The sequence below is a fragment of the Cyprinus carpio genome, chromosome B4 (genome assembly GCF_018340385.1).
Source record: "Cyprinus carpio isolate SPL01 chromosome B4, ASM1834038v1, whole genome shotgun sequence".
NCBI lineage: Eukaryota > Metazoa > Chordata > Actinopteri > Cypriniformes > Cyprinidae > Cyprinus > Cyprinus carpio.
The window spans coordinates 28,459,903-28,486,959 of NC_056600.1; the positions used below are offsets into that span (position 1 = coordinate 28,459,903).

The 27,057-nt window shown below is 40.3% G+C and overlaps 1 pseudogene; it reads left to right on the forward strand.

Moving 5' to 3' along the window:
- The first annotated feature begins 3,346 nt into the window (after positions 1-3,346).
- On the forward strand, positions 3,347-16,907 carry LOC109052541 (annotated as a pseudogene).
- The last annotated feature ends 10,150 nt before the right edge of the window (positions 16,908-27,057 follow it).

A 27,057-nucleotide genomic window follows, 5' to 3' on the forward strand; every position in this document is an offset into this window, starting at 1 on the left:
GAACGGCGAAGTGCAGGCAGGAAGATGACCAGGGTGGCGATGATGGAGGGATCAGGAGGAACCATGGCTGACCAGATGGAGGGAGGAGCCAGCACAGAGACAGAAAGTGGTGGAGCGGGTGGGAGAGGAGCCCGAGTCAGAGATGGAGAGCTGACAAGCCAGGGTGACACAGAGGATCCGGAGGGCCAAGGCAGACCAGATGACACAGGTGGGGAACCGGAAGGCTGTGGTGGAGCTGGAGGGAGGGAGGAGAGGAGCCAAATGGAGCCAGAGAGACGAGGTGCAGCCAGAGGACTGTAGTCCCGAGGCGAGGGCCCACGGTGATCCCAAATCACAGATGCTGGGCTGAGGGTGAGCAGAGGGGCTGACAGGAGGCAATGGTGAGAACTGAATGAGAGGTGGTGGGAGAGGGAGGATGGGTGTTAGTATTGAGAAGTCAGGGGGTTCAGGGTCTGTGTATGCTGCCCACACACATTAAATGGCAACACACATGACAGAGAGTGCCCCTGACAGGAGAACGACCTCCGTGGTCGTTGCAGGAGGGACAGATAGTTACAGGCAAACAAACAGTTCAAAACAGACCTCCATGGTCATTTCAGGACAGACAGGGAGTTATTTAAACGCCCTCCTTGGCCATAAACAGGACAGGCAGATATTTCAGAAGAAGATGGAAGACTGGGGATAACGAATAAAAGTCTGTTAAATCCTGAGTCCTGCCTGACTCTGTGTATGCTGCTTGTGGTTTCCTGTTTGTTCACTAAATCTTCATCAATGTTAATAGCCGACAACTGACCTGACCTGAAGGGGGAACTTAAATAGGGTTACTAATGAGGGGCAGATAGGTGAGAAAGATTACAGGGGTTTCTGCAGGTCCGCATTTTAGTTGCATAAAATTTAAGGCCATAAAAATCTTAATTATGCTTTCAGGACGTCTTCAATTTGGGGACAGAAAGACCAGAATTTGCCATATGGCTTAATGTGCACGAAGGGGTCCCATTATGATTAATGATTTTTGTTTGGGTGTGTTACTTAGAACAGGCTTTCAATACTTGGTTGTTTCGAAAAACACATTATTTTCACATAATTTTACCATTATTACAACCAACTCTCTCCCCAGTCTGGAATAAGCGGCTCGAATAGTTCCCTGTAGCAAATGAATCCCCGCCTTCTGAAATATCTAAATGGGCATGTGATTGGTTAGCTGGGCTCAGTGTGTTGTGGGATTGGCACCAATCGGACGCCCTGGTCAGCGAAATATCCACCACAACTTTAACATAGCTGCCTGCAAGACTTCAGTGTAAACATTGCGTCCAAAATCAAATCAATTTGGCGTGGGATTTTACCGCGGATGATTGTAACCAACTCTAAGTTAATGTGCGCTTCGGAAAGCTAGCGGTGGTCCTTCCGCCACATCGTGATAACTAGAGTTGAGCCGGTTACTCAGCTGTGAACGAGTATCTGGTACGGATAACGCACTTTTGCCGAGACTAACAAGTCTTATAAGGAGTAATTACGAGTCCAATATCTGTGCTCTGAATTTTTAATAAAAATTCTCATTGTGTTGCGGACCGTTTCGGCGTTCCTGCGTGATAGGGCTAGTCACAGTGCCCCTACCTACAACACATACAGATTTTAATGTGTTGCTTTGTGCAACGCATCTGCTCAATCACGACCAAAAACACTGAGAAGAAGGGGAACAGCGCTTCTCTCGTTCTCTGGCTCTCCCTAAGTCACTCAGGTTGTGCGGTCCTTCCTTCTTCTGTTAACCCGTTTAGGGTTATTTCAGCTTCCGGTTTGTTTTTTAACTTTGGTTTGTAGTACGTACTATTAAACCAGTCGAGTTTGGTTAAACTGTGGGGTTTGTTTACGACGTGGCGGCTTGGGAGAATGCGACTTCGTCGTCGTTGCGGTCCTCTGCCTGTTGGAGATTTTTTTTTTTCTTTTTCAAAATGTCAGCTGGCTCCGAACCAGTTTTTTTATACTTCCCACGCACTGAGTGCCACCTTATTTTCTTGCTAGATTTCACAATAAAAATTACTATAAGGTAGTTGTGGTATATAAAACTATTTAAAAATTAATTAGCTACACACCTGCACACACACAGCCGAAGTAGTAACACACTCGTCTCTTTCTCCTCTCTCTCTCTGTCCGGTCATGGTATTTTTTTGTTTTTTTAAACCGTAGGCCTGGCTGTAAACCAGTATTTTTGACTTACCCGCACTGGGAACACTTGCTACTTTCTTGCTCTTTTTCATCAAAAAAATAAAGGTAGTTGTGGTATAAATACTAGTCCAAATCTAACACACACACTCACACAAACACGCTCTGCCAAAAACCCCCCCCCCACTCCCACCCACCCCCCCCTCTCTCATGATCAGTGATACAGATAATGAGTGACACAGCTAGTACATCAGCTGACACTGCACCACCAGTCAGAGTTTGCTTAACCTTTGCAGGACGGAGGGTCAAAATCATTGACATCAATGAAAACAGTGGAAGTAGTAGCAACCCACCTTTTCCCCACTGAGACCAATCGCTTGCTTTTGGAGATGGAGAGTCCTCCTCACTAAAGATCAAGAGGACGTTCTGCAGTATGGCACTCTTTCAACTGTTTCTGGAAATGATCCATCCAACGCCATTTGCAAGCTTTGCAATGTCCAAGCTAGCAGAGGTAGAGATGCAAAACAGTACAAACACAACATCTCTACATAACCATCTGCTATATGTTCATCACATGAGAAAGCACACTGTATCACGCCACCTCCTCCTCCTCTCCTCTTCCTTCTTGGGTCACTGGTCGTTCAGCTGGGTTTCAGATACAATTGTTGTTTCAGATACTTGCAGCGACCCATGGTTGATGAAAGCTTTGACTGCAATACTGGGCAACATCTGTTGCGTATCCATCCGCTGCACTTGGTGGTGATCAAAGCACGGGAAGAAGGGACCGTGTTGTGACATCCCTTCTCTCCAAAGAGCCAGCGAGGAGCAGATCTGGCCATGTTCATAGCTCAAGCTAATAAGGCCAGCATGACAGACTAAATGAGCTGCAAAACACAGTTGAAACTTACCCCCCAGCACCACGCTCATCACAAGAAGTGTAAAAAACAACGGTGGAAACTATTACCGTTTCTAGTCGTAGTGTGTGTCCAGCTGTGATGTGATGTAGTGCGGTCGCAAGGTCGATGTGGAGATTATGACAGGTTGGGGGACGCGCCAACGAACATCGTATCACAATGAGGTGGGGCGTGCATCAGACAGAGAAGAAACGTTCTGAGCTTTCCTTTGATCGAGGCCACACGGGCACTCTGCACACAAGCCCTCCATCTCTGAGGTCGTCCCCTCCTGCATGGCCTGTGCTCCATCATCAGGTCACTGCATGCTGGTGAAGAATCTGAGGATGAATCTGGTCCAGTTCATGGCTGGTGATGATGATCAGGATGCCACAGTGGGGCTGGGCCAAGATGTTCGGGCTGAGTCAGGGAAAGGTTAGGCACAGCAGCAAGGGAACTGGCAGTCAATCTGAGCAAAAAAAGAACTTAAAATGGCTGAACCAATTTTTGCAAACTCCACATTTCTGCTTGCCACTTCTCCTTGACCTTTAGATATAAAGACCAGCTGTTTTCCAAGCAATGTTGATGTGGAGGCACTGAAGGGCCATTTACTCCTCAGGATTGAGCTCTGTGACCCTGTGGCTGCACCTGCAAGAAGCATGCTGAAGAGACACCTAGGCACGCAGCCACTTCAGTCTTGTCTTTTTGCTGCAGCAAAAGTGATCGGCTATTGCAATTCCAACATTTACCATCAGGTGATGAAAGGATGGCAGTGTATCGGTAATGTGACAACATATTTTTGCAATCCACATTTCTCTGCGATGCCGCGCTTCGCCCTGTGACCATCTTTATGTTATCACTTAGAATTCGGATCCAGCTGTATTTACAGATGACTGATGCATTCATCAGATTTTGATCGTATGGAGGCGGTCACATGCATGACGGACTTGATTTTGACTCTATCAGACCCAAAAAAAGTCGCCTTTTTTCCTCCCCCCCCTCCTCTTCAGGGATCTTCTACTACCTGCTAGCAGAACACAGCAAGCAGACACAAAGACAAGACTGAAGGCATACCAGCTCAGCACTTTTCAGTCTGTTCTTTGTGTGTAGGCAGAGCAGGAAGGAAACTAGAAGCCAATCTGAGCAAAGAGTTTAAACAATGCGGTTATGAAGAATATCTGGCAAATCAATTCTGGTGCCACTCTCACTGACTCCAGATATAAGGCCCAGCTGTTTTCCCAAACAATGTTGATGTGGAAGGTCACTGAAGCAGACTACTCCTAAGGATGATAGCTGTGACCCTGTGGCTACACCGGCAAGAAAAACAGAATAGACACCTGCCCACCAGCAGCACTTCAGTCTTGTCTTTGGCTGCGAAAAAGAAATCGGCTATTTCAATTCCCACTTTACACATGCAGGTTGAGTTGAGGCACACCTGGCAGATGGGAACAATCAGCCTTTACCGTTGAACCCAGTGAAAACATACTGGTCAGGCAAGCATCATGCTGGCCACAAATTTGCAACGCTTTGCACAGCAGCATTATCCGTTGTTCCAACCTAAAAGTTCCAGTCTGACGTGTGTTTGTAGCCACAGCTGCAAAAGTGGGCCCGTCCACAGCGTGCAAAACTTAGCACCTAGCATGTGGAACAAGGTCTTCATTAAAGTCAAGCAGATCTGAACAACAGCGTCGGACTATTGGATCAGTAGAACACAGTCACCCCCCCCCCGCCCCCCTCTATCTACTTTCTCTCTCTCCTCTGTCTTCTCTTACTCACTCATACACTCAACACAACAACACACACACACACACAACACAAAACTGGTGTGGAAATAAAACAAATAAAAAAAGACCAAAAAAAAAAACACTCACACTGATTATAAAAAAATTTAAGTTATAAAAAGAAAGTTATGTTGAGATGAAAAACTCTTGTTCATTTAAGGAACTTATAATTGAAACACATGGTTGGATTCATTGTTGCAAACTTGTCTGTATATAGTCGTTTGTTACGTGATACAAAAAAACATTGATCTGAAGCTCAATGCTGACTGCGGTCATGTAAATAGGTTTTCTAAATCAGCAATAAATCTAAAAATTTCTGATCAACCCTATCAATTGCAGGCGCTTGTAAAATAACATACCGGTTAAAGCCCCGCCCCGTTTTAAGTCAAACCAGACACACTTCCGGTTTAATTCCCGCCCACTTTCGGGTTAGTAGGGCCCCGCCCAGTCGAGTATACAGATACGCTAAGATAAGCATTATGGTTAAACCAGCTACAGATCAGATAATGCTGTACTCGCTCATCCTAGTGATAACCTCATTGTTCTTCTCTAGTGCAGCTCAACCAGGTATCGTCCATCATCTGTATTGTGATATCAAAAAGTGGAAAAATGTGTGTAGTCAAATGATTCGTTGTGGTTTAGTTTTCTGAAAAGGGATTTTGTAAATATCTCCCTTGAATTGGACTTTGAACTTGGCAGATCTTTTTTATGCTCAAACGCAAGCACGTCTTTGTCGGAAAAACATGGTCCACATATATATATCCTTCACGCTTCCATCTGTCCATAATAGTTTTCATTTGTGTTTTTCCTTTGCAGTTTGAATAAACCTTATATCTCATATTTTTTCAAAAGGGGACCTTGCTTTCCCAAAGGGGTGGAGCTGAGATGTGAGGAAAGGACACGAGAGATGCACAACAGAAGAAATGAGGAAGCACCGAGTGAGAGTGAGTATGTGTGCTGATGTCTGCACTGGATTCACATTCTCACAACCCCAAACAGATCCGTCTCACACACAGTTCTGTAAAAAGTCAAAACCATTCTCGAGAGCGCTGATTCAACACACACGGTTTCGAGGAGAAAAAAAGAAGGATCTACACATTACTGAGGTGTGAGTAGTTCAACATTGTCCACTTTGTTGCTTCTGAGACTTTAATGCTGTGCTAAAATAATTCTTTAAACGCTCTTCATGTTGATGATCAAACTGATGACTTAAGTGTGTCTTTGTAAAGGGAATCAACAGAAAGCAGAACAATGATGATATTGTTGTCACATGGGCAGTGAAATCAAAACTGTTGTTTTTTTTTGTACATTTTTATTGTGTTTGTCATGTATGGGTGCATTAATAACATTGCACAATAAACAACTGAACAAATGAAGAATAGTCTTCAATAAACTTAATAAACAGAGTACACAGGGGGAATATCACAGGCGGCCAACACATCCACGTAAAAGCGGACACAGAACAATGCAAAGAGGAAACTCGGTCCAGCAGTAGATTAGCCAAGCTAACCAGTATGAAAGGTAGTGGCCACAGTAGATAACGGTTGTAGGTGCTCTTTTTTTTCTTGTGTTTCTATCATTCGTTTTTATTTGTTAAAGTGTAAGTTAATGTTAAAACTCTGAAGTTTACAGTAATGTACAGAACAGCCAGAGCTGATAAGCAGGAAAAAAAAAATTCTATCGTGGCCACAAATGAACAATTAATTCCCATCATTTGACTAATTTTGTTCCCTGCGTTATAAACATAGTGAAATTGTGGGTAATTTTTTACTACTTTTTGCATAATGAGAAAAGACCTCTATTTCCTACTCTTCTGAATAGTGTATGACAGGACTGTAAGGGGAACGTTGTCTGTTAACAGATTCACAAATTCAGAATGGATTAATAAATTGTGCACACAGTTGACTTCAAACGAGATAGGAGGAATTAGTAAGTCGTGGGAGCGATTAATTTGTAGCCACTAATAAACATTCTTTCTTGTCATATCGGGGGGTCCAAGGTAACAAAAATCCAAAAAAATGGATTGGTGAAACTTAAAATTCATCATCCTCATCAGATGAAGAAAATGGTGCAGCATTTAAAGATCATTTTCCAATTACAGAGCTTGCTGGTATTTTGGTGTTGATGTTTGAATGCCTTAAAAGTTAATGGTAAAAAATGCTATTAACTTTTACCATTAGCATAACAAAATACAAAAATTTAGTAGTTAGTTTAAAGTAGCTACTGAGTGACAAATAACATCAGTTGTATATGCTGCTGTATCTCAAGATTATCAATATGATTTACTATAGGAACACATATTTTACAGAAGTACTCAGACCAGTTTCTATGACACTGAAACTTGAGCTCAGTATTATCTCTGCATCCTCTTTGAAATGTTTCTACACATTGATTGGAGTACTTTGTGGCAAATTCAGTTGATTGGACATGATTTGGAAAGGCACACCTGTCTATAAATATATATGGTTTAACAGCTGAAAATCAACAACCAATGAATTATCTGCAGAGCTAAGCTATGTTCAGACTGCCCACATATTCAGATTTTATCCAAGTTTTTTTTTTAGTCTGGACAGCCACAAAGAGAGAAAGAAATCAGTTGTTTGTTTATTTTTTAAATCAAATTCAAAACATATCTGGAGATGGCTTGAAATGCGATGGCTTGAAGATACTCATAAGCCTAATTTGATTGTAGAAACATTGTCACCAGTGGTGCTATGATCAACTTAGATATATAATACTAACTTTAATACTGGTCAGGGGTCTCATTTATAAAACTCTCCGTAGATTTCATTCTAAAAGTGTACATAGGCACAAAAGCTAGATTTTGTGTACACACAAAAGTTTGAACCTGGGCAAAAATCCTTTTATAAACCTCAGTCGGGGAAGATTTTGCGTACGTGCATCTCCACCTCGTCTCCTCTCCGAAATCACCATATATGGAGCTTACAACGCCTAGTTTTACTATGCATAACCTCATCTGCATATCATTTCCATGCATGTTCTCATCCACGTGACACCATGTTTAACACCGAGACATTAAGGAAATATGAGATGGGGACTATAATGCCATTTGTGCCATACTCATACATTTTTATTGCTAAAATGTATCAATATCCTGTTGTGTTTTTTATATTATATGAAAATATCCATAAAAACAAAATGGTTTAAAGTTGTTCTCAGATATATTTTAGAATAGAGCTGATCTCATTCTTTTACACTGGCCAGTAGTATTTCAATTGTTTTAAACAATTCAAATAAAATATATGCAGTTTTGCTGATGAACATCTTTTAGCTATTTTTAGTGGAAACAGATTTTAAAAAGAAAACGTGCAAATCTTAACATTTTCTCCTAGTTATATCCTTCAAATATAGTGGTATTTTTCATTATGTTGTGGAGATGCCTTCACGCGACATCGCCAACACCTCTGTGCAGCTGCGGTTGTACAGTAAGCTATTATCATTGGTCCTATACCTGACAATGGACCGTTCGACCTCTGAATCCAGCAGTGTCTGCCATAATATCATAGTAAGTGGGCATCACTGATCATTGTTCTCGCTAAAATTGTTCTCATAACGTGATCTGTAGTTTAGTTTAAAGATAAATTATTGTGCACCTATAGCACTCCTCACCGTCATTAAAACATAGCATACCACAGGAAAATGATTTATATTGTTAATAAAATTATGTAATTATGTTTTTTTTGTAAAATTATGTAATTTCAGTGTTTATCTCCATTAATGAGAGTGGAGTATTTAATGTAAATGTGTATATCGACATGTAGAAACAGAGTTTAGAATCACTGTTTACTTCATTACTTTTCTCCTCCAGGAAAAATGGTTTATGCATGGTCTAGGAGAATGTGTCCGTAAGGTCATTGCGTATATTCTGACAGAAGTTTATTTTTTGTAAATCATGATATGTCATTGGAAAATTGCATGCACATGTTTCTATATGCCCATTTTTGATGGCGTCACCTTAGCGTTCATAAATGAGACCCCCAGAACTGTTTGAATATACATTCACATCACCACATGTATTTTTGACCATTTTAATATATATATCTATATATGAATATTACACTTTTCTATCGGCCTGCTGCATTGTTTGACACAGTGGATTGCTAGTTTTCCTTTTGCTTGCCACCATAGCAGGAAGAGGGATTAACAGCAGAGCAAACATAGGGTAGTTGACTCGTTAGGTGAATCATTTTGGCCCCCTAAGACTGAGCCAAACACGACTCAGAAAAACAACCTTGACAATTCAAAAGAGATAATCATATTTTTCATACTTGTTAGACTTAAACTAACCTTTTAGAAAACTAGGTTTGTAAGAAGAACTTTAGAATGATAATAGGTTAATTAATTTCAAATAATCTCGTTCATTGTTATTATACATGTCATGGACTCCGTACCACTGAAATGCAGCCCTTAGGAAGGCCATCTGTTTCCTGGAATGCTGTACGACTGCCGCAAGGATTCCCATAATCCAGGTGGGGTAAACTACCCACCACTACTAAATAATTTAACTTCCACCTATCCCCCACTTCTTCACTGGCATGAATCACCAAAAAAAGTATGGAAACCTAATAAAAACTTTTGGTTAATAAGCAATACGTAATGNNNAAGTTACGTATTGCTACATCCACATGCAGCATTACCGTCCCAGGATCTGATCTGCACAGCAGAAATGTGTGAGCAGCGGTGTACCAGTCTTTAATGGGTGATGGGCTTCTGGCTGGGAGATGCGCCTTCCAGTGGGCAGAAGAGACCGTTCGTGTGACCACCTCCTTTCATAGGGACATCACATGCAGCGTTGGCTGGGAGATGCTTCCTTTGCTGCTGGCAGTAAATCAGTAGGTGTTCTTGAATAAGTAATGGGAGAAACTACGGCGGGGGATGCTTGGTTGTAACGGGGAAAAGAATAATTCTTGTGTCCACCTCTTTCATAGGGACTACATCACATCAAAGCGTTCCAGCCCAGAGGATCGATCTGCACAGCAGAGTAAGTAATCAACAGTAAGTAGGTGTTCTTAGATAAGTAATGGGAACTGACAGGAGAGATGCTTGATTTGTAACCGGGAAAAGAAGAATTCTGTATGCACCTCCTTTCATAGGGAACATCATGCGGTTCAGCCCAGAGGATCCTCGATCTGCAGTGAGTAAGAAGTAATCAACAGTAGTAGGTGTTCTTGAATAGAAGTAATAATAGGGCTTACGGCTGGGGGATGCTTGAGTTGTAACGGGAAAAAGAATAATTCTTGTAATCACCTCCTTTCATAGGGAGGACATCACATGGGGTAGCCCAGAGGATCCTCGCGATCTGCACAGCGGAGTAAGTAATCAACAGTAAGTAGGTGTTCTTGAGATAAGTAATGGGAAAAACTACGGCTGGGGATGCTCCGGTTGTAACCGGAAAAGAATAATTCTTGTCTACCTCCTTTCATAAAGGACATCACATGCGGCGTTCAGCCCAGAGGATCCTCGCGATCTGCACAGCAAGAGTAAAGTATTAATCCTTGATAAGTAGGTGTTCTTGAATACATTAATGGGGCTTCTGGCTGGGAGATGCCAGTCCAGTGCCTGGGTGTGGATTCACGGTGGCCGGTGATTCTGGGGTGTTGAGTGGCGTCGGCATTAACTCTACATATCTTCCCCCACACTCTGCCAGCAGCTAAGCGATTTATTGTGCAGACACACCTGCCACTTCAGACCAGCACACCTGCCAGGTGCAAATGAGTGCTTTCTGCTTGATGAAACAAGTCCATCGCGTTATCACTCCCAGTCAGATGTATACAATTGATGAAGTCCAGATCGGTCTCTTAGCTTCCTCCGATAGTGATGGCGGCCTGTGGTCTCCGCGCTTCCAGAACTCACTCTTTCTGTCGAATGTCTCCACTCGATAAGCTGATATAACTGTTGCACAGCCAGATAGCGAAGCCCACAATAGTCTCGAATACCTCCGCCAGCCCAAGCGTCCGAAGTTTACTCCAGCACGGTCTCTGCACTTCTCTTTTTTATGTGGTTACTCCGCCTCCATAATCCTCTCACGGAATCGCCGTCAGCTCCCACAGATGCTGTAATCCCTATCATTAGCGTTGTGTGGCCGGGCAGCCGAGCAACCAGTGGACGGTGGCTACCGCGACGCATCCCGGGGAACACAATTCAACGGACTTAGTTCTAAGCTTCTCTTTAAATCACCCGTGACATATATATACCACTTGCTTCACCGCATGCAATAACATTTGCAAATAGTGGATTGCATATGCTTTGCTTAGTTGCGCCATGCTTTGTAGACACCAATAGCAGTGAAGAGGGTCTTAACAGCAAGAGCAAACATAGAGATGAATTGACTTCGTTAGGTGAATCATGCCTAAGACCTGAGGCCAAACCGACTCAAGAAACAACCTTTTGACAATTCATGCAAAGATAATCATGGAAGTTTTCTATGGCTTGTTAGACTTAAACTACCTTTTTAGAAAACTAGGTTTGTAAGAAGAACTTTAGAATTATAAACATTTAATTTCATTTCCAAATATTCTCTGTTCATTGTTATTAACTACAGTCATGGAATCCGTACCCACTGAAATGGCAGCCCTAGGAAGACCTCTGTTTCCTGGAATGCTGTACGACTACCATAAAAGTTCCTTCATTCCAGGTGGTGTAACTACCTACTACTAAATAATTTAACTTCCACCTATCCCCCACTTCTTCACCCAACTGTGGATCCACAAAAAAAGTATGGAAACCTAATAAAAACTTTAGTTAATAAATCATTTTCATAAATCATTATATATTGTTTGAGAGATCATTAGTTATTAAATTAAATTTATGCATTTGCTTAAAAGCGACTTACAGTGCATTCAGGCTAACAGTTTTTACTTAACGTGGTCCCTGGGAATCAAACCCACAACCTTGCGCTGCTAACACAATGCTCTACCACTTGAGCCAATTTGCCTACTCATACTACATCCTAAAAGTATGAAACATCCATGTTTCAATCCCCCACCACTACCATGATTTTAATGCAAATAGATTTTTTTCATAAATTGTTTTTTGAACTTTTCAAAAGTTTCTTGAATAACAGATATACAGTGTGCCTGTACTGAACAATATTTTATGTGTGTGTGTCTGTGACAAGGCCAATGCATTAAAACCATAGTTTAATTATACAGTTTAATCATTCTATATTAATGCTCAATCTATAATCAATCACAAAAAAAAAAAAAAAAAACACACACGCGCGCTCACACACCACTCACACACACAGATCTGAGATCACGCTGTCCAAAAAGTAACATTTAGAAGGTCATAAACTTGTTGTCAAAGCTGCCATGCGACTTTTATTAATTGATACTGAATCTTTACATTATATTTCTCAGCCAGGAGCACTGTTAGACAGCTGAGGCTTTGATTTGGAGCGGTCACGCACGCATCCGTAGACTAGCGCAACTTAATTTTCACACTTTAATAGTATTTATATCTCCTAACAGGCTGTGTGACTATGAGAAGTTATTACCTCAAAATGTACGTCAGAATGCAGTTTTCCCTATTGCTCGCGTTCTAGCAATTATCCCTCTGTGTGCCACTGTTGGAACATGTGCCGTAGGTTGCTGACCTCTGTACTGTTATATATTTTGGAAAAATCTTTTGGATCAATTGGATGTTTATAAAAGTTCAAATTGATGTTGCAAATGAAATATAATATGGATAACATTAAATAAATATTTGATCAGGTTAAGGGCCGATAAATAGTCAACGCGAGCAACGCGAGCAATCAATGCGAGCGACGCGAACAACGCGCTCCTTTTCATTGTCTAAACAGTGGGCCATGAAAAGCGTCCGCAGGCGTCGCGCGTATGCAAAGGAAAAAAACACTGTACAACAAACAAGTAGGGCTACACTCGTTTGTGTGACACTCTTAATGCATTTTATTTATTTTCTTCATATCTTTATTTGATTAAATCCATCTGATCGCACAGGCGCCTCACACAAACAACATTAGTTCTAGCGTTGCCTGAGATTTCAGCCATCCATCATCAAACTAAAATGCAGTCAACCAAACATAAAAGTTATACTGTTTATTTTATAAGGTCCCCTGTAAAATCAGTGTGAAGCACCCAAACAAACATTTTTGCGCATGAGAAGGATTTAACCCTGATAGTAGAGCATGAGTGAAGTATAATGCCATGTTTAGGCTACATAATGAATAATAGTTATGCAAACAAATGTCACAAATATGGCAAAAATGGAAACATTTGGATTCTTGTGGTATGAGACAGGCTTGTGAGCCCAATGCCGTTTCAGTCGTGCTTGACATTTGTATGCCGTTTATAATAAATGCCACTATATCCTAACTTGTGTTTTATTTTCTAGTTTAATATATAATTTTATAACTACTGATTTTTTATTCTTGTATTTAATATTTGTTGTAGAGTGAGGGGAATTAAACAGGCGGTTTATATTTACCAGTATTTTAATATTCATATAAAAGACATAAATTAATGTAACCTAATTGTTGGCAATTACAAGGTTAACAGGTGTTTTTGGAGTAAGATCAATTTCTCTTTCATGAGTTTACTTCCTCTTTTTGGCTGGGTTTTGTTTCTCCGTGTCGTAAACTCTAGGTGAGGCTTCTAAACCGGGTGTGTTTTAGGGGCGTGATATTTAAATGATGATTGTTTTCTGCCGCCACATTTATAAACATGCAATCATTTATGCGCATCGATGAGATTGGCTGACATCACTGAATGTTTCATGAATCACACGTGAACTCTGTCGTAAGTTAATTTGTGCGCACAGATCTGCGTTCATTTCGACGTCAGATTGATAAATGCGTCCGATATGAATAAGCACACAAATTAAATTAGTTTAGACAATAAACTTCAGTTGTATATTGTCCTCATACGTAATTGTTAAAGCCATCTCTCATTTCAGGTGTTACTCTGTGGGATAAGAAATCAATGATTGAAGATTTGGACACTCGTCCACAGCTCATGACAGATGTGAAGTTCAGTAGCTCTGACTCTCTCTCTAGTAAGTCCAGTCTCCTGGATGTAAATGCTTCCCTGAAGGCCAGTTTCTTGGGAGGGCTGGTGGAGGTGGGAGGATCTGCCAAATACCTGCATGACACCAAAACCTCAAACCAACAGTCCAGAGTAACAATGTTTTACCGTGAAACCTCAAGATTCGAACAGCTTACTATCACCCACCTTGGCCAGGTCACCTACCCTCAGGTGTTTGAGCGGAAAACTGCAACTCATGTGATCACAGCTGTGCTGTACGGAGCTCAGGCCTTCATGGTGTTTGATCGGACATTTTCAGATGATGAGAACCACCAGGAGATCGAGGGAGAACTGAATGTCATGGTCAAGTCAATTCCTGGATTTTCCATTGAGGGGCAAGGAGGTGTAGAAATGACAGAAGGTCATAAGGAAAAGGCTAAGAATATCACCTGCACATTTCATGGTGATGTCCATCTTAAGCAGAACCCACACACGTACATGGAGGCCCTAGAGGTGTACAAGAAGCTCCCTACTCTGCTGGGGGAGGATTCACAGAATGCAGTGGCAATTAAAGTCTGGCTCTATCCTCTTTCTCTACTGGATACAGCAGCAGCTCAGTTGGTGAGAGAAATCAGCACATGTCTCATTTCCAACCGCGGAACATATGATAGAGGAGCTGGGAGAAGTCGAGAGGAAATGCAATGACCTGTCCAGAAAACCAGTGGCAAATATATTTTCAGTGACATCAAAGAGAGGCTGCGCTTATTCCAGAACTCTATTAGCATTTACAGGCTGATCCTCCAGAAAGCACTGGCCAGAGTCTTGCCTGCTATTCGAGGAGGTGGAATGGAGGAAAAGTCACTGGATGACATCCTAAAGATCCACTACCTCTCCCCTTTTAATGCTGGTATGCTTAACCAGTGGTTACATGACACAAAGTCTGAACTTCACCTGTTGACTTCGTACACCAAGACTCTGAAGGGGATCAAAGCGGAAGATTCAGGCGGTCTCATCATCAGCCTCCTTGATCCTGATATTGATGTTGTGGTATGCTTGACCTTCACATCTCTGAAGTACAAAGACCCATATCTTACAACCCTGAATGAGTTTCTGAAATCTGTCACCTTTACAGAGTTAGATGGGGAAAATAAGTTTTCCCTGACATCCTCTGTCCAAAAACCGTTCAACCCCCATGATGTCACTTCAAAAATGAGAGAAAATTTATCTCACTTCAGAAGTTTTTCAGAGGCCAATAAAGACGAGAAGACAATCCACTTTATTATTTCCACCATCTCCGATTCCTCCAATCCAGGCTCCTCCATCTATCTGTATGAAAAAGGGAAACTGACAGATAAAAAGTTCCTGCCCGTGTCCAAGCCACCCCCACCAATAGTGAAGAATGTTCTGGACCAAACTGTGTTCCTGAAACTGCGTAAGTCCCCAACTGGAGAAACAGTGAAGTATAGAGTAGAGTACAAGGAGGTGAAAGCAAATGCTGGAGATGAGGAACAGTGGCTAATCATAGACACAGCTGATGAAGACTTTAATCTGACTGGATTGAAGTTTGGAATGCAGTACTTAATCCGCTACAGGATAGTAGGTAAAGTGGGAGTGAGTGAAGCCAGCGATACTGTCAGCTCCAGACTCTCATTGGGTAAGTACACATTTTTATGCATTAACTTTTTATTTCTCCATATGCTACATTCACACAGTCAGTGTTTGGATTTTACAACGTGCCATTCACACAACAGTGTGATGGAGCCTATAGAATACAATTACAGGTGCTGGTCATATAATGCGAATATCATCAAAAAGTTGATTCATTTCACTAATTCCATTCAAAAAGTGAAACTTGTATATTATATTCGTTCATTACACACAGACTGATATATTTCAAATGTTTATTTCTTTTAATTTTGATGATTATAACTGACAACTAAGGAAAATCCCGAATTCACTATCTCAGAAAATTAGAATATTGTGAAAAGGTTCAATATTGAAGACACCTGGTGCCACACTCTAATCAGCTTATTAACTCAAAACACCTGCAAAGGCCTTTAAATGGTCTCTCAGTCTAGTTCTGTAGGCTACACAATCATGGGAAGACTGCTGACTTGACACCTTCCAAAAGACACCATTGACACCTTCCTTAGGAGGGCAAGACACAAAAGGTCATTGCAAAAGAGGCTGGCTGTTCACGAGAGCTCTGTGTCCAAGCACATTCATTAGGAGAGGGGAATGGACGGAAAGATGTGGTAGAAAAAAGTTTACTAAGAGCATATAGGATAACCGTGACCCTGGAGGTAGGATTGTGTAATACAAAACGCCATTCAAAAATGTGGGGGAGCTTCACAAAGATGAGAGCTGCAGCTTGGAGTCCTTTGCTTCAAGAGACTACTTACGCACAGACGTATGCAAGACATGTGTTTTCAGCTGTCGCTATTCCTTGTGTCAAGCCTACTCTTGAACAACAGACAAATCGTCAGAAGCAGCCTCGCGCTGGGCTAAAAAAGACAAAAAGGGGACTGGACTCTGCAAAGTTTGTTCTGGCATGATGAAAGTCAATTTTGCATTGGGTCCTTTGGAAAATCAGGGTCCCAGAAAAAAGGAGTCGGAGGGAAGGAGAGGAGTCGGCATCAAGCCACGTTGCTTCGAGGTCGGCAGGCTTATTACAGTTTTCCACAGTTCCAGTGGTGTTTGGGGGCCATGTCATCTGCTGGTGTGGCCGGGCACTGTGTTTTCTGAGGTCCAGTGTCAATGCATCCGTATACCAGGAAACGATTTTAGGTCACTTCATGCTTTCCTGCGTGCTGACCAATTTAGTGGCGGATTTCCATTTTTGCCAACAGGACTTGGGACCCTGCACACAGTGGCCAAAGTCTACCAGTACCTGGTTTTAATGGACCATGGTATCCCTGTTCTTAATTGGCCAGCGAAACTCGTCCTGACCTTAACCCTTATAGAAAATTTCATGGGGGTATTGTGAAGAGGAAGATGCAGATATGCCAGAACTCCAAGAATCGAAGCAGCTGAAGGCCCATCGCAGAGGCAACCTGGCTCTCATCAACACCTGAGCAGTGCCACAGACCCTGATCTGACTCGCATGCCACGCCGCATTGCTGCAATAATGAAGGTCAAAAGAGGCCCCAAACTAATGTATTGAGTGCTGTAAAAGAACATGCTCATAACGTTTTGCATGTTCAGCACTTTTCAGTTGGCCCAAGGGTTTCTAAAAATCCTTTCGCTTTGTAGTTAGGGTCTCTAAGTAATATTCATACATTTTCTGAGGAATACTGAATTTGTTGATTTTCCCTTAGTTGTCAGTTATAAATCAAATCAAAATTAAAAGAAATAAAACCATTTGAAATATAATCAGTCTGTGTGAATAATTGGAATGAATATAATATCGCAAGTTTTCAGCTTTTGAATGGAATTAGTGAACTAAATCAACTTTTTGATGATATTTCTAATTATGACGCGAGGCACCTGTATATGCTCGCCTAAAATTTCAAGAATGGGCGCTAAAATTTGCCATTGTATAGTTTTGTCTGGCATATGTGAACCGCTGGACCACAAAACAGTCTGTAAAGGTGTCAATTTTGTTTTTTAGCATTTGTAGATTATATACGATCTGAAAAGCTGAATAACTTAGGCTTTCGCATTGATGGAATGGTTTATTAGGATCAGGACGAATTTTGGTGCGAGATACTACTATTTGAAGATTCTGGAATCTGATGTGGCAAAACAAAATAGTGGAGAAAATCCCGTAAAGGTTGTCCACATTAATTTGTATAAACAATGGCATATTACGAATCGAAAAATTATAGCGTTTATGATATTTAGCTGTGATATAAGTAAACCACACTCTACAAAAATATCTTCATAGGAACATGATCTTTACCGTAATATCCCTAATGATTTCCTAGGTGGTAAAAGAGAAAGAAACCTATAATTATGACCGGCCATACAATGTATTTTTTTGGCTATTGCTACAGCAGAACTACCGCCCAGTGACTTAAGAAATCATATTGATATCATATGGTAGTATAGTTAAAACAATGATAACATAAAAGTGCTGTTTTTGTCGCAGAAATAGCCTGAGTGCTAGATATTGATAGTTGATTATTCATTAGGCAAACCGCAGCCAGGCATTTCAAAAATTTTATTCAGGCAGAGACCAAGGTTGAATCAACGGATGTTCTATATTTAATTTTGGCCTAACTGAAATTGAAAACCGGCTGACTGCTTACGGCAACATTGTTTCACTCATCTTCACTCCTCCTTTCAGTATAGGGTGAAATTGTTGTTTTTGGCTGTGTAGGTTTGTTAGTTGTTTGATGTCTCTGGAGTTCGCTTGCAAATGGCAGGTCGTTTTCACGTTATGCGTTGTGTCTGGGTTTTTTGTAGCCGTTTTTTTTGACAAGTATCACTAGATGATCCGATACACTGCAGATGTGCGATCGCTCGACTACCTCTGAATACGCTTGGGACAACACGCTGTACTGATCTGACTTAACATTTACGATCAGAAAGCGCGTTTACACGTCGTTCTTTGTCAATGATGTATGTGTGACAACCGCATCCAGATGAGCAGCGTTCGCAATGTTAATACCAAGTGTAACTCGCAGCCATTGTTGTCATGTTCTTGTCTTGTTTCTGTCTTCCTCTGTGTTTTCTGTGTTTCTTAATCATTTGATCTAGGCCACATCCAGCATGAAGTCCAGAGATTTCCCTATGGCCTATTAATTGTTTTTGTGTTAAAACATAGAAGTCATCTCAAGTCATCTCATTTGCATGGACAACGATAAACCACTGAAACCAGGCTCAAAACGATGTAGTATAGCAATGCCAGAACCAGTATGTGGTGCTGGAATGTCTTGTCCACAGAGATATCACTAAAAAATGGAGAAGGAAGACTTGGAGCATGCGCATAAATATTAGTGTGGTGCTGTTATACAAACATTTTTGATTTCGCTTTAGTTAAAACTAATATGGTCAGTAGCTTCTGCAGCATCGAACACAAGCCGTAGTAGTCCACTGTTTTGTTGGGGCTGTTATGTGGACCCATAGCGGTGTCTGACTAGGGGTCGAGACATGGGGTGAGGATATTATCGTTTTAACTTAAATATATCGGATTGGCTGTAGCCACCCACGAAAATGTGCAATCAGTGTTGTTGTTCAAGATTTATTCCCCTATTGGACGAAACAAAACGCTAATATGATTAAAAAATTTTATATATAGCTTGCTAAAACGTGTCTCCTTGTGGAGCAGGGCCCTAGTTTCCATCATTAGACCGTGAAGATTAGCCAGTTTAAAAAGAGAATGATCCTTAAATGATTTTGGACATTTCACACAGAACTAATCTCTCAATTTATAGCAGGTAGACCAAAACAGATTGAAAATTGACAGATGAGTCTCCAATACAATCACATTCTCCTGAGTTTAGCACTTGTTCTCACCACTCTATGCAGGCCAAAGACTCACTACTGCTGCTCTAAACCAGAAACACGGTAAGAACACCGTAGTTACAAACAGTGACAGACAAACTAGTGGTCACACTACTCAGTAAGTATTTGTCCTACATTACAATAGTTTTTGTCTGCAGGATACCAAACCTGCATATAGCTGAATATTAGTTTCAAAATTGATGAACGTTACAACTGTTATTGATCTAAACTCAACGCAACATCCTTGAGTTGACTTTAAGCTAAAATTACACTACTCTGTCTTTTTGAGGATTGCTTTGAGAAACAGCAGTCTCTTGATCATTCTCAATAGATTAAGTTTCCATACTTTGATTTAGCTACTATTTTTCCCTGTTTATCTCTGTGAAGTCTGCTCTGCAATGATCTGTACTGTATAAAACGCTTTAGAAATAAAGGTGACGCATACTTGGCAGACAAAATTAGTTGTTCAGCTTACAGTTGTGAGTCCTGCCGATAAGGGTGTCAGTTATTGAATGACCATTTGTCACATTCATTAATAACTGAAGCATGTGTGAAGTTGATGATTTTCTAATTTAAGTGCTGTAAAAAACAGGAATAAAGCGTTCCTCAATTTAATTCTATTCTGCCAGAACATGCTGGTGATTGTGGGTGGGATGAAGGAGGTTGATGTTTTCTCTTTCAAGTGCTAGCCTCCTACAACACATCCATTAAAGAAGATTGAACAATTTACTTACAGTCTCGGTGTGTGTTTTGGTTTCACGATTGTATTAGTAGGCATCTTTATCTTTTACACAATGATTTTTACTTCATTCGATGTGAATATGCTTTTGTGGGCCTTTCTAGATGTCCGCTGAGCTGCAATCGCAGGTGATTTTTCAAACTGTGGCCCCATGACTTATAAGTGGGTAACTTAAAGGAATCTAGGCAACTGTGTGCCGGAAGAAATTCTACATTGATGAAGATGAAAAGCATTGTCATCTGTGTTAAACTGTGGCCCAGAAGGTAGGAATCGTAACAGATTTGGGGGTTTTGAAATATTGTGGTTGCCGAAAAAAGGAAAAGTGGTAAAAGACAACAGACAATCTTTCTGGTCCAGTGAGTCAGTACCTGGCGTGAAGACCTGTGAGTTGTGAATGTGAAGTCACTGGAATGGATATGTATGGCAATTAAGCAGGCAGATAGTAGGCGATAGATGATTGATGGTCCCGGGGGCTTTTTACCTTCGCATTTAGTCTATGCAAGCTCATGCTAATGTATTGTTTGCTGACAGTATCGCAAATATCTTAAACATTAAAAATTGACATCTTTCACAGGCAGTCATTAGAGTCATAAGACATGTGTATAGTTAAGATATACTAACGTATTTCATGAACTAAAAGTGAAGCATCAGATTTGAATCCATGAATGCCACTTAATATTTTCCACTATTATCTTAATTAACATTTTCAGGGATATGTTAAGGCAAATAATGCAAAATTAAATAGAGTGACAAAGATAAAAAGTATGAATTGTATTGGTCCAGTAAATAAATACGGGAATTAGTGTATTTGTCTCCATCTTGCTATGCTATTATTTCTGTTCTTATTCTATTATCTCTTAGACTGTGCTGGTAAAGTTTTCACATAAAAGATAACGTCTTGTAACATTGATTTACAAAGGCTATTGACACCAAATGCTAGGCTGGTTTCTTCTGAAGATAACTGTGAATTGCATAAACCTTTTTCCAAGGTTTTGTGGGTAAGGGTTGAGGCGCGTGAGGACTCTACAATAGATTGACAGAGCAGTGTTCCAAACCTGGGACTTATTGACTTAAATCACAAGAACTACTTCCGAAGGAAACCGACCAGATCATCAGCAATCAGTGACTGTGCGAGGCAGGACAGAGGTTTAGCAGCGGCTGACACACTACAGAGGGCTGGACATTTGTAATGACGGAGATGGCGCCACGTGACAGAAAACAGTTCTGGGGCTGTGGGCTGAAATTGCTCCGCGCAGATTCTGCTTCATCGTCTCTGATTCTTTACGAAACAGCGCTAATACCCATGTGACGAGACAAGGTGAGTTTTGCTTGTATGTGGGCAAAAATTAACAGTTTCATCAGATAGATAGCACTTGAGATACGCGTGACCATATGCCTCAGTGGTTTCCTGTTGCGCACACGAATGGACGAGATGTCACCGATCCGCAGTGTCTAGTCCTTTCACGCACAAATAGAGAACAAAAAAGCTATATTTACTATTGAAGAGCCTGCATCAGTGGCTGGACTGGGATGCGTCTCTAGCAATTGGCCACTGCTTCAGCTACATTTTGTTAGTATTGTGCATCTAATACGATTTACATGCCGCTCAGTTCTGCTTTTCTTATTTAACTACTGTGTGTCTTGATTTCTCTCTATTTGGTAGGTATGTCTACGAGTGTGGCCTATCTGGTCGCTTCTTCATTAAATGTTTAACATTGTTTCGCAAGTAACAATCATCAATGGCCTGGGAGCAGGGACGTTGACATTAAAATTATTTCCAGACAAACATAAAATTTTCTGCTCCAGTCATTGTTAAAAACCAATCAAAACGAAGCTTGAAGCACTTAGCGTCTCAGCTAAGGCCCCCCCCCCCCCCCCCGCTACAGTGAGAAGTCGCAGTGTCTAAGGGCAAGTCGGGCCACCGTCAGTGGTAAAAAAACGTCGACAAGTATATTAACTGGAAAACGCCGCGTTCTATATCTGATTCAGTTCCATCAATGTTTAAGTGCAGTGTACAAGACCAGAAGGATGTTTAATGGAACAGAGAGATTTCTGTCCAGGGCACAGTACCTTGGCAAGCAAACCGCAGACAATTGCAGAAGCCAGAGCGGTATGGTTTGTTATTTATCTCTATACATTTTAGATATGTATCTATTCCTTAACCACTGATATCTTTTTGGCACGGAAATCTATTTGTTAATACAAATAGCAGTAAGTCGATCACATAAACCGTATGTAATTGTTCCCATTGGCGGGTTAACAGCCTTAACAAAAGCTCAGGTGCTTACCACAAGCTATTGTAAACAGGGCAGATGTGTTTAGGGGGGGCATAATGTTAGCTAAACGGTCTTATGTAGTAGCCATTTGTCTTACAATCCTAACATACAACGAAACAAAAAACTTACAATTGGAACTCTTAATGAAACATCAGACACGACAAATAATATAAGATCATGTAGTTATAAGGTTTTGATCGCTATTTATTATAGAACAGATTGTCTCGCGACAACATCACAAAAAAAAAAAACATAACAGAGAGTATATGCAAACACCAACATTCATGAAATCAAAGCAAAACAAAAATGAAAAATCTGGATGCGCTTTGTAATGTTTAGGTAGGCAAAGACTGATAAAAAATAAATTTTAACAACTTTAAGTTGGTTTGTTCTACCTTTGGGAAATGCCAGAGTCGTCTTTATACATAGTGATTACACTAGTTTTAACCTTCCGGGCAAAGTTGCAGCGTACAACCGGAGTTGAGTGGTCTTTGCAGATCAAAAGTTGGTGGTTCTGGATGTTGTGGGTGTTTCATAACTGATGGGTCACTTTGCTAAATGATATCAGTGTGAGAATATGATTCCCTCCTCTACCTAACTCCAAGCCCTCTTACACCTACCCATCACTAGTGAGGTTACATCCAATTCAGGTGAACATGTTCGATAAAGCTCCCAATTGTGTATACGTTCCCATCACTCCTCGCTCTGCATGAGAGTCCAGTTAGGTTGGCTCATAGCACCGCCTCGTCCGCATTCAGGCATGTATGCCATCGGTGGGTTTTATGTTGTAAATAGAGTTTTTATATCATAAACGGCCCGGTAGACGATGCGTGACAGTCACTAGTTCGTATCAATTGTCAGGTCGCTTGAAAGTGATTTTTGTTAAATTAAATTATCTAGCCTTTAAAGTGGATCTTTGAGCTGTGTGAAAGCTTTGTAAACTTTGCCAGATATTTTTTAATGCTCTCAACAAGGCAAACTACAGAAACCTCCTCAAGCTGAAAAATGCCTACCTATGACCCGTTTTTAAATTTTATAAGCGACAGCAAAACATTAGATGAAGTAACGGTAAAATGAGAGCATACGTGACCTTCATATCTGTTCTATATTCATATCACTTTTTTATTTTGGCTCAGATAGAAAGTATGATCAAAAAAAATATTCAATTAATAGTAAAACGAACAAGGCCCCCGTGACCATAGGTATATATACCCATCAAGCAATTTTGCATTTAGAAGACCTCTAATAGCTGTTCAAACACAGCCCAGATGTCTAGGCTAAAATAAGACTGAATTTGGGCTGTCAGTGAAAATTTAACAGATGTCTGACCAGTGCCAATTCCAAATAACCTCCTGCCAATTCTCTCTGAGGGGGGGCAAATGTTTGCTTGATTAATGAGGATAGGTCAACCATTCAATTGATAAATAAACGGCTAGTTAAAGATCTAGGTTTCCTAGTTGAAGGAAACTGAACTAAGTTAGTATAGTATTAAGTAAAAAATAAACTGACTCTAGCAATCAATCTCTTGCTCTCCTTATGTTTCTAATATGCGTGTTAACACAATTCAGCAGCAAATGAAGACTGAAGCCAGGATGTGGTTTTCCAAAAAAAACTTTTTACTTCAATTTCAGTTTAATAAGAAATAATTGAAGTCACATAAATCACTGTTTACACAACTCACTTATATTACGCTGCTCATTTGTATTACACTGCTCACTTATATTACATTACTCACTTGCATTACACTACTCCCAACTGTCCATATGCATCTTTGCTGTTTTATTGTGTTTTTCACCTTTTCCGAGAGATGATGCATGTCAGTTGCACCCGTAATGTTGTCCATCGCGATGTCCGTCCCGCTCTCGGGATGGAACAAAAATGCAGCGGTAAGTTAGCAGAATAAAGCATCAGCTAAGAATAGACTAGTCATCAATTAGACCGCTATTGAACAACTACATATATACATCTAATAGACAACAAAACAATACCTAAAGTTTTATAACAGGTTCTCATAAATGGCAATCCATTCAATCATTCTAATATTATGATTCGCTACTCAAAAAAACATTTATTATTATTATTAATGTTGAAAAGAGCTAAGAATAATTTATTCAGGTTTTTATTTTTTTTGATGAATTGAAAGAACAGCATAGTTTGTAGCATGATTATTGTATTTATCATCACGTGTGTGCTAAATAAAAGTTTTAATTTCTATATATACTGACTCCAAGCTTTTGAATGGTATAGTGTATATTGTTACAGGAAAGTAAACTGGAGTATCGATACTGGAAAATGTAGCTTTAGATCACAGGAATAAATTAAAAATTTAAAAAATATATTCAAATAGAAAGCAGTTATTTTAACTAGTTGCATTTAACCAAAGCAGTAATAAATGCCAGGCTTTGGTGAGCAGAAGTTCATTCTTTGCCAAAAACATGAAAAAATCTTACTGTTTAAAAAAGCTTTTGACTGTGGTTATTGTGTTCATAGGTTGAAACTATATACAGTAGGCTGGGGCCTGCATCTCAAAACGTATGTTTTCTACCGCGCTCGTTACACGCCGACGTATGGAGTCCTGCAACAGTGGCATTTTGGAGCTAGCTTTTGACAGCTGAGTGAATCTTTAGTCTAAGTTTTTCGAACAACGCGTAAATCAAAGCCACATTTTCACGGAAATAGAACGTCAGCTTTGCTTCTCCTCACCGAAGTTGTTATTATCTTGACGCATTTTAGTCTGGGGAAAAATGAAAGGAAAAAATATTTAATATTCACCGATGGACAAGTTAGTCTATGATGAAGCTATGTGCGTTTTATTAGAACGATTTCAAAGCAGGATTAAATGTCAACAAGCCGTATGAGCCTGTGCTTATATTTTCTCTACCAGACCATATTTAGATAGGAAGCATTAAATATAGGGTTTGCAGGCAGTATTTATTTATTCAATATGAATGACGGGTTATAGGTGTATATTAAAAAGAAAATGTGGGTTACTTTGCCCGGAGCATTAAAGGTAGTAGCTATTTGTGAGCTAGGCTGTGGTGTTTTATAAATTTATTTTCTTTATTTTAGTTAGAACGTAAGGCACTGTATAAATTGTCGCTCGCCTTATTTAGGCTACTAATTAAGAACAAGAAACGAATAAATTAAACCTGCACGATTTAACTAGTAAAGTCATTGAACAACTAAAGAATGGATGTAATAGTTAATACAACGTCATACATATCAACAAATGTGCCCATGATGTAAAAAAAAAAAGAGCTTCATTAATTGACAACTTCAGTGATTTTAAATGGTCTTTTCTTTGCTTGCTTTCATATAATTTGTAAATAAAAATAAATAAATAAACTTAAATAAATAATTGCAGCCGCATGTCAATGCATATATAAAATGGTATAACATTCCGTAAAATATCAGGGCAAGCATTTGCTCTGCAGGCTGGGCAAGTGCAGCAGCATTTATTCTTATTTGTTTACATATTTTATCTTCATGACAAATCTTGTTTGGTTATATTTTTGGATAATTGCATGTAAAAAGTTATTTACCTTATATGCATATGCAAAATGTCAATTATTATTCATATTCAAGTGTTTGTGCAAAAAAAATTATTAAGCGCATGCAGGACAGGGGGGAGGGCGGCCCTCTGGTCCATTGATTTTTGTTCCTAATAATGAAATAACTGACAATCTGGGTGTCTCACATCCACCTGGAAATATATCTACAAGAAAGCTTGAATTGTCTTTTTAACGACATCCAATTCAAAACGAAAGCATGTATCGTAATCTGTGAAGTGTGTATTTGCTCTGTACACAGCGCGTCCATGTGTGGAGAGACGGTCAGCTACTGGTGAATTTCCTCTTGCAGCCGACAAAGAAAACCTTTGTTTATTAATAACTAATTAACATGTCTCCTTTTTTCATAATTCTAGGCTCCTTTTGCCTGTGCTTGTGACAAACTTATATTCCACGGCTCATATCAGCTCTCTTCTTGTGTGTGGACTCTCTTTTCAGGCTGGATTATAGTTGTAAATTTAATATAAACTTCTGCGATTAGTTGAATAATGACAAATGACGACTAGTAGCAGAAGAATCTACGTTAAGGAAGCAGATATTAATACCCTCTAGACATCTCTGTTAAAACTTTTAAAGCATTTTATCTGGCGTTTTTTGCATAATTCCTCTTTCAGAGCGGTCTGTAATGGAGAGAGATGCTTTAACACTGATTTTTCCTCTATGAAACACAAAAGCAGAAAATTGAAATAAAATAAATATTTTGTTTGAGAATGATTGTTAACTCAAGCCTCCCATACGTTTGAGACAAGCTGCCGAGCAGAGTATGAGGCGGGCGGTGATTCTGAGCTGAAGGGGAGGCGGTTTTAGGGATCAGGGCGTCAGGTGGTTTCGCACAAACTCCAGCGCGGCTCCATCGCGAATACAATTCATGCCAACCGTGGCTTCTCTTTGCATATTGCCAAAAGAATTTTTATGACCAGAAACATGGCGCTATGGCGTGCGCGATATCTCTGATCGGGGTGCCAAGCGGCGTAATGGTCGAGCGTTGAGCTAGTTCTGGGTTTGTCTTTATTTTTGCTGATTATTTTCGGGTTAAAGCAGTTTATGGAGTGGCACATTCCACACGTAATCGCTGTCCCTTAATAATGCGATGAAGCAAATGTAATCTTACAGTGAGCTGCTTCATGCTGTATCTGATTTTGAATGAGCAGAAATCTGCTCGCAATGCATCGATCTGTAGATAAATAAACTG